The sequence below is a fragment of the Pterocles gutturalis genome, unplaced genomic scaffold, assembly GCF_000699245.1.
Source record: "Pterocles gutturalis isolate BGI_N339 unplaced genomic scaffold, ASM69924v1 scaffold28317, whole genome shotgun sequence".
Taxonomy (NCBI): domain Eukaryota; kingdom Metazoa; phylum Chordata; class Aves; order Pterocliformes; family Pteroclidae; genus Pterocles; species Pterocles gutturalis.
Window position 1 is genome coordinate 25737 of NW_010108680.1, and position 7574 is coordinate 33310.

Genomic DNA, 7574 nt, shown 5'->3' on the forward strand with positions numbered 1-7574 from the left:
AAGAATGCACATGCAGTGATTGAATAAGATGGGCCTAATGATCTTGTCTAAAAGGTCTCCTAAAAATAAAGGAGGAGGAATTCTTTGCATTGGAAACCACACACCCAAAAAAAAGGGGGAGGGGGGAGGGGTGGGCAAAAGAACAAAAGATGGCTCTCTGTGAGCTTGAGTCTGAAAACAGTATTCTTAACAAGAAGCTCATGCTACTTAATTATACACAAGACATCTTTTCTCTCTTGCATTTCTTTCAAGGGAGGGAAGTCTGAAGTGTTAGTAACAACATAGAAGCAGCTCCACCTTCCATACCTTAACAGTGTTCCTCTCAATGTTTCATGCCTTTTTTGTAGACTTTTGTTTTATGTTCAAAACTAGTTTTTAACTAGAAAGAAGACAAAGATAAAAACTTTTCCCCATTATTTCTAATTTCATTTTTCTGTTGCTTATCTATGAATTACATAGGAATTAATACAGATTAAATGCAGCCTTTTATGCCCCACAAATAACATTAATTATCATGTTTGATTCTTTTACTCTAGGCTATGGTGGCTTGTTATCCAGGCAACGGAACAGGATACGTGCGCCATGTTGATAATCCAAATGGAGACGGAAGATGTGTTACATGTATATATTATCTTAATAAAGACTGGGATGCCAAGGTATGCAATAATTTCCTTTTATAACTTTCTTTTACATATACTTGCTAATGTACCTTTGCTAGAGGTCTCTGTTCATGTCCTTATTTCTGTGCCTCAGTTGTGTTTTTACATTACATTTACTGTGCATGTTCTTTGCCCCCCCAATTCTGCTGTTAGGGAGAGCGGATAGAGGTGAGGCATTTGTTTTCAAGATTTTGAATTATTCCAGCAGGACCTCCTTGACGGGAGATTGAAGGAAACTTGCATACTTTTCGTGTATGTTTCTTAGTTATACATATAAGTACTTGCTGGTATCCAAGTTTCATAAATACCTAATTATTGGTAACCCCCCCCCCCACCAACAGTATATAAACAATATTTGAAAGGTAGTTCCTTTTAGTTTATTTCTCCTTATTAATGTTTAATCTTGAGTCTACCGTTTGTGCAACTAGATTACTTAATTGAGTATGCTTATAAAAGGAAAGATACTGTAGCTTGGGAGCAGCTGCAAATGAGCAAGTGTTCTCATTATTGTTATATCAATATAGTTCAAAGCAGCACAATTCTGTGTATCGTTGTAGATATAGAGTGTAGAATAGATAAGGACTTATAACACAGCTCAAGTGGTCTAAGAGTTTACTGCCAGCAATCCGAAAATCTCCATAGATGTAGTGACTATCATAAAGTAACTTTTTAATAAGGATTATCCTAGCAATTCGGTGGGATTAAGCAGATTTGAAGAATGGATGTAGCTAACTGGCTGTATTGAAAGCATGAGAGAGTAATGCAAAGATAGCTTTGTTTACTGCTTGATTGCTGTGCAGTCAGCTATGCAGTTTATTCTTGCTTTGTATAGATAGATAGAAAAAAAAAGATAAAACTACTGATACTTCTATCATAATACAGAAATGGATGCACTTGAAACTTTCTTATTTCTAACTGCTCTTTGAAATGTCAAATTTGATCCTTCAATTGGATAATAAATTACTAGCCTTCTTTGCCATGATAGCATCTTTGCATCTAAGTGTACTGGTTGGACTGAACATCTTAAAATGCAGTTTTGGGGCATTTTTAGTTGAATTGTAGTGTCTCTTCTGGAACAAGTGAATACATACCAGAGCCTAGAAGTCAAATAGCGTTTTAACAATAACTGTGAAAAATTTTGAGCTGAATATTTTACTTATGAACAAAGGTATTTAATTTACTGCAAAATGTATTTTAAATTACAAATTAAAACCTTACAAAGTATATTGATTAGCAAAGAAGGAAGCTCAGACTGTCTTTAGGATAAGAAATTGATCTAAACTGTCACTTTTTTGCTGATTTAGATCACAATTAAAAACCAGTCATTTATATCAATTTACTTTTTTTTAGTATTTTCAGTTGTGACTTTCCCATGAAGGGCTAGGGTGGCTACTATAGTTAAATTTGACATCAGTGCCATCAGTAGGAAGAAGGAAGCATGACTTAAAAATAATTACCCCCACCTAGTTGTGCTGTTTTCTAGGCGTGCTTAGGTAGGCCCGTCAATTTAGATCTCCTCCAGGCTTTGAAAAATAGACCAGGAGTAATACAAATTCAAGCTTCAGGCTGAAGTTCCCTAGTCTTTCCCCATCTTAGTTACAGAAACATGACACAAAACTGCTGCTGCTGTTAAATGAAACGATATCTTTAATGGGAAAGGGTGAAATTTGGATGTAAAATATGTTCCTCTCATCTATATTGGCGTATTTTTACCCACCTGTATAGTATCAGTCTATCTTGTCCATTTTTTTGCAAATGGGCGGTGGAGCTAAAATCCAACCAATCTAAAATCATGGCTTTGTACTTAAACATGAATGGAGGTTTAATATTTGCAAGCATTCTGAAATTACTCAGTGAAAAATGTGTAAATTTTTTGTTAAATGTATTGACAGAAAAGCCATAGAATCATAATTTCTGTAGCATCAGATAAAGGCTTTTATTTCAGTTCCAGGTTTCTGAAGTATTTTCAAATGTGATATTTGCTACTTTTAAATATAATGAGGTGTTATTTTCAAGCACTGGTTTTAAAATATACAATTTGTAGGTAAGTGGAGGCATCCTTCGGATATTTCCAGAAGGTAAAGCCCAATTTGCTGATATTGAACCCAAATTCGATAGACTGCTATTCTTCTGGTCTGATCGCCGCAACCCTCATGAAGTACAGCCAGCATTTGCTACAAGGTAGGACTAACGGACTCTATATATTGCATGATGCCTCTCTTAGCAATGAGATGAGTGGATCGTAATGAGAAATGAATGGAGCTATGGATTATGACCTGAACCCAGGTCTTTTCTTGTACAGTTGCACTATGGCAAAGGGATTTTTTTTCTAATTATTGATTAGGCTTCTGCTGTGCTGCTGAGATTGTGCTCATGTCTGATCTCTTATTTTGGAGAAAACATCCTCTTGGGTGGATAGGGGAGAGGACATGGAAACACCAGAAGTTTCTTGAGTATGTACTTGACAGAATTGGGTAGGAGCACACATGGCCAATAAGGAGATCCCACCTTGTCCAAGGGGTGTTATCTTCATTATTTCTCTGTGGTGTCTTTACACTCTCCTTCCTTCCCGTTGTCCTTAGTACATTACTGTGTTACTGGAAGATTTGAGTAGGTGCTTCACTTCTGTGTCCTCTTTTGTTGTGTTGGAGGGAGTTATTAGGACATGTTCATGTTCACTCTACCCTCTTTATTCTAGAGGTGGCTTAGTTTTGGAATTTGGAGAGACCTGTGGCCTAGAAATGACCATTGATACACAAATCTTCTCTTTCTCTGAACTAGTAGAGGAGTTGCTCCCCGTCCGAGTCACAGAGGGAACTTGATATCTCCTTTGTCCCTCAGTGCAGGGTGGTGGATGATGCTCAAGGTACCTGCATTCACTGCCCCCTTGAGTGGTGGGAGCGGGTAATGTTAATAGGCAAATCACTAGAGCCCTTGATCCAGGCTCGCTGTTGCCCATGTTGCAACATGTTTGCATGGCCAGAGCACCGAACATGGACTGGAGCTGTGAGATAACCTAAGTACCTTTGTAAGAAATAACTTGAAACTGCCATCAGCATGTCCTCTTGCAACCTTTCGGGAGGCTGCACCACTCTCCCCTCTCCCTTTGTACTCTGAACAGAGTTAGAGGGTGAAATGCCATTTACTAAAGCTCCTTAAGTCTTTTCTCAGTAGCTGGCATTTCATATTTAAATCCTGGTGGAAAACCAGAGGAGCTGTGTAAGGACGGGTAGTTAATTTTCAAAAAAAAAAAAGAGGTTCTTGCAGTGTGACTCAGTGATGGACTTGACTGAGTGAGGTCACAGGGCAAGGTGATATGGACAAACACTATGTTACACGTTCTGGGCAAGAACTGTAATAGCAACGCATCAGGAAAAAGAATTGTAAACTGAAAGCATCAGTGTCACCCTTTCAATGACTGTTCAGACGATATCTACTAAGAGAAAAAAAAAATCCTGCTTGCTTTGTGTTTGTGAAATCTTTCTTCTGTCAGACTGCAGAAGTATCGTCTCATTTACGTTATGTTTTATGTCAAGTGTTTCACTGTTTTTTCTTCATAGTTCAGGAGTCCGTTTTCTATCCGTTTCCCTAGGTACGCGATAACAGTGTGGTATTTTGATGCAGATGAAAGAGCACGAGCTAAAGTAAAATATCTAACAGGTAATCTCTTGTTAATATCTTCTGTGTTCTTTTTTTTCTTTTTTTCTGGAAGAACAGCCAAGTAGTCCAAACCCATCTCCTTGGCCTACCCTGTGCACAAAAAGGTGAAGAAAAACAGCTTAACTCAGAGTCCGGTTTTACAGGGAGGGTGATCCAGTGGCTGAGTTGCTAGGCAGTGACTTGGGAAATCCAGGTCAGTGCTTGTCCTGCTCACAGTTTCTCTGAGACCTGAGGCTGCTCAGGATTTTTATATGGGGGATACAGCTTCTCTCTAGCCTTGTCTCCCAGATAGGTGCAGAGAATAAATACACCAGAGACTGTGAGGCACGACAGAACTCAGAGCTCTGGAAATACTTTTGATCTACTATAGTGATTCAACAAGTGAATATAGCTTAACTGGACTAGAATATCTATATCAGAAAAACAAAAGCCTAAAATTAAAATCTGGAATCAAAGAATGGAGTTGCTTCCTCCACTTCCAATTCCACATATCTAGCATCTGTTTTCCTTTTCTGGCTTCTCCCTCAAGAGGAAATTGATCTAATTTTCCTGTTCAAATTAGCATTATAAGGAGAAGTGGTCTAGGACTTCTGTCATGCTTGTAATTGCCATCACAATTTTGCATTTGTTACAGTAGTTTAAAAAAAACCTAAAATCAGGTGTGCTGCAGGTGCACATATGCACAAGGACCAGTTTCTCCATGGTTTCATCAAATGCTCCAAAATCAATGATTTTGAAGACATGTGCCAGTTATTTCCAAATCAGATTTCTATTCATTGCTTGTAGGCATCAGAAGCTGATAAGTAGCACCAGAGCTATCTGGCAGCTACAAAAGCTGCTGCTGTTCAGTCCCCCTTGGTACAGCTGGTGACTTTGTGCACTTTGGGAGTGGTATGAGCGATGCAGCTCCTGCCTAGCTTCCAAAGCAGCATAGCTCTGGCCAGGCAGGCTGTCCCACCGCTCAGCGGTGTGTGCCTGGCAAGGCACTTCCCAGGCAGTCAGGAGCGCTGGGTAACGCTGCCTGGTCTCCGCAGGAAGCCTGTCTGTCTGGGGAGGTCACGTCATACATGTGTGACCACACAGATTCTGGAGCCAGCCTTGCTGGATCAGATCTGTTTTGGTTTTCTCTTCGCAGCTTCAGTTGCTGCTGCTCTTGCAGGGAAGTGCTTCAGGTGGGCTCTTGCTTGCAGGGGAGGTGCTTCCTGCCCAGCCCACTTCCCTTTCCAGTGTCCCCCTAAACTGCAGGCACTTAAGGAAGGAAGGCTGGGTTGGCAGGGTTGTTTAAATTTTGGTGTCTGTTTTCCCTGAAATTGTTTTATATTATATTGTTGTGGTTCCAGTTTCATTTGCAATTAAAATTACATTCTTTGCTCTTTATCTGTAGCAAGAATTGTGCAAGATGCTTTTTATTTTCCACTTACATTAATATATAAAATTACACCATAAAATGTCATAAAATAGAAAGCTGTTAGTTTCTAGCTTATTTTCAGACTAAGTAAAGCCGTGTATAATAATGTGTGAATTTTTCTTGAATATGGGATACTGTGTCTGTTAATGTTTTGATATCGAACTTTTTTGGGGGTACCTGAAGGTCAGTTTTAGAGAAAAGGACAGAGGTGTGGGCTTGTTTTGTTTTGTTTATTTTTTAAGAGCAAATCAAATGTAATGTTACACTTTAAAAATCCCTCAGTGTCTTTACAAAGGTAAATACCCAGAAACTCTGGATATTCTGATCCAGAATCATGGATTATGTCCTTAGATTCTCAGTTAGCCATTCTTAAAGCTTACCTTTATAAAGGCTGAGACAAAGAACTTCAGAACTGCACATAAGATGTGAAGTATCTAGATTTCTACTTGGGCAGCCAAATAAATGCCCACTTTCAGAGATTATGAGTAACCACAGCTCGTTAACTTTACAGAGCACGGGATACAGAGCATGTATACAAAAAGATTTATCTTCATATATAAAATGTACTAGACAAACTTTGAAGTACTCTCTTAAAACTGTGGGAAGTAATGTAGCAATTCTATAGAGTATACTTTGATAAATGCTGAAAAATAATACTGATTTTTTTTTTTTCATATTTCTGCAGGTGAAAAAGGTGTGAGGGTGGAACTTAATAAACCTTCTGACTCAGTTGGGAAAGACGTTTTATAAGCCTTTGATTTAGCAACTCCCCTTGCTGTTCTCCCTGATAAATCTTGATGCGATCTATTAACTTTTGAATGTGAATAACAAGATAAAGGAAAATCAACAACAAACCAACATTTTAATAAAGAAGCAGTGTTTCGATGTTGCATCAAATAGAAGATTCTTTGACTGCTGAAGCATTGTACTATGTGATTGTGACTCCAGGCCTGTGACTGCTTATGTGAAGAAGATAAGCAATCAGTAAGAAACAACATATGCATCTGGACATAAATAAGTGCCCTACATAGAATTTGTCCATCCTTATATTTTGCCAGACCTGTCATCCAGCTGAATCCAATTCATCTCTCCCTTTTTTTATATGGTAAAAGTTTGAATTTTGGGTAATTTTGTATGACCAGGTACAGTTTATCAAAATTGAGTCTTAAAAAAAAAAAAAAAGAAAAACTGAAAAAAAAAAAGAAAAAAATTACAGTATTCTCCAAAATAACATTGATCTATTTTTGTAAAACTGTTCATACTGTTCTCCTCTGCCATAAAAGACCTAATTTAATGTAAGGGTTGCCAGTAACTGATAATCACTTTAATTTTCTTTACACCTTAAGTCAGAAAAGGAGCACTTTAATTACCAGCTAAAAACCTGATTGTTTTATATCGTATCTCACACTAATCTTAACTTTTAAAGATTGCTGCTGTATTGTTTTTTTTTGACTATGTCCTCTTGAACCTTATTAACAGAAGCAAATCAGTATCTCGCTATTAGTAACATTCAGTTTGTGGTTTTGTATGTTGAATCCACAGAGGGGAAGTTTCTGTCTCTTCTTTGTTTTTTGGTTTGTTTTGGTTTATTTTTTGCTTTGGTTTGGTTTTCTTTTTAAGTGACTGGCACTAAGTGAACTTGACACTATCAGTTGCTGTCATTGGCTTTGGGGACCTGGTAAATACCATCAATTTACAAGAATATACAAGGGCTTTCCTAGGCTATTAGAGGTACCCAGAACCTCCTTATGTACTTGACAGAAATTTTTGAGCTTTCTCACTTTTCTAAAGAATACTTACCACCCCCCTTTCCTTTATATATAAGTTAATAAAATATCTAAAATTCA

General features: G+C 37.9%; 1 long non-coding RNA gene across 1 annotated transcript; it reads left to right on the forward strand.

The window, feature by feature from the left end:
• Nucleotides 1-536: 536 nt before the first annotated feature.
• LOC104461226 lies at nucleotides 537-6937 on the forward strand. The gene is made up of 4 exons (XR_727543.1): nucleotides 537-656; nucleotides 2704-2840; nucleotides 4252-4319; nucleotides 6413-6937. It is a non-coding gene; the product is annotated as an uncharacterized LOC104461226 (long non-coding RNA).
• Nucleotides 6938-7574: the final 637 nt, after the last annotated feature.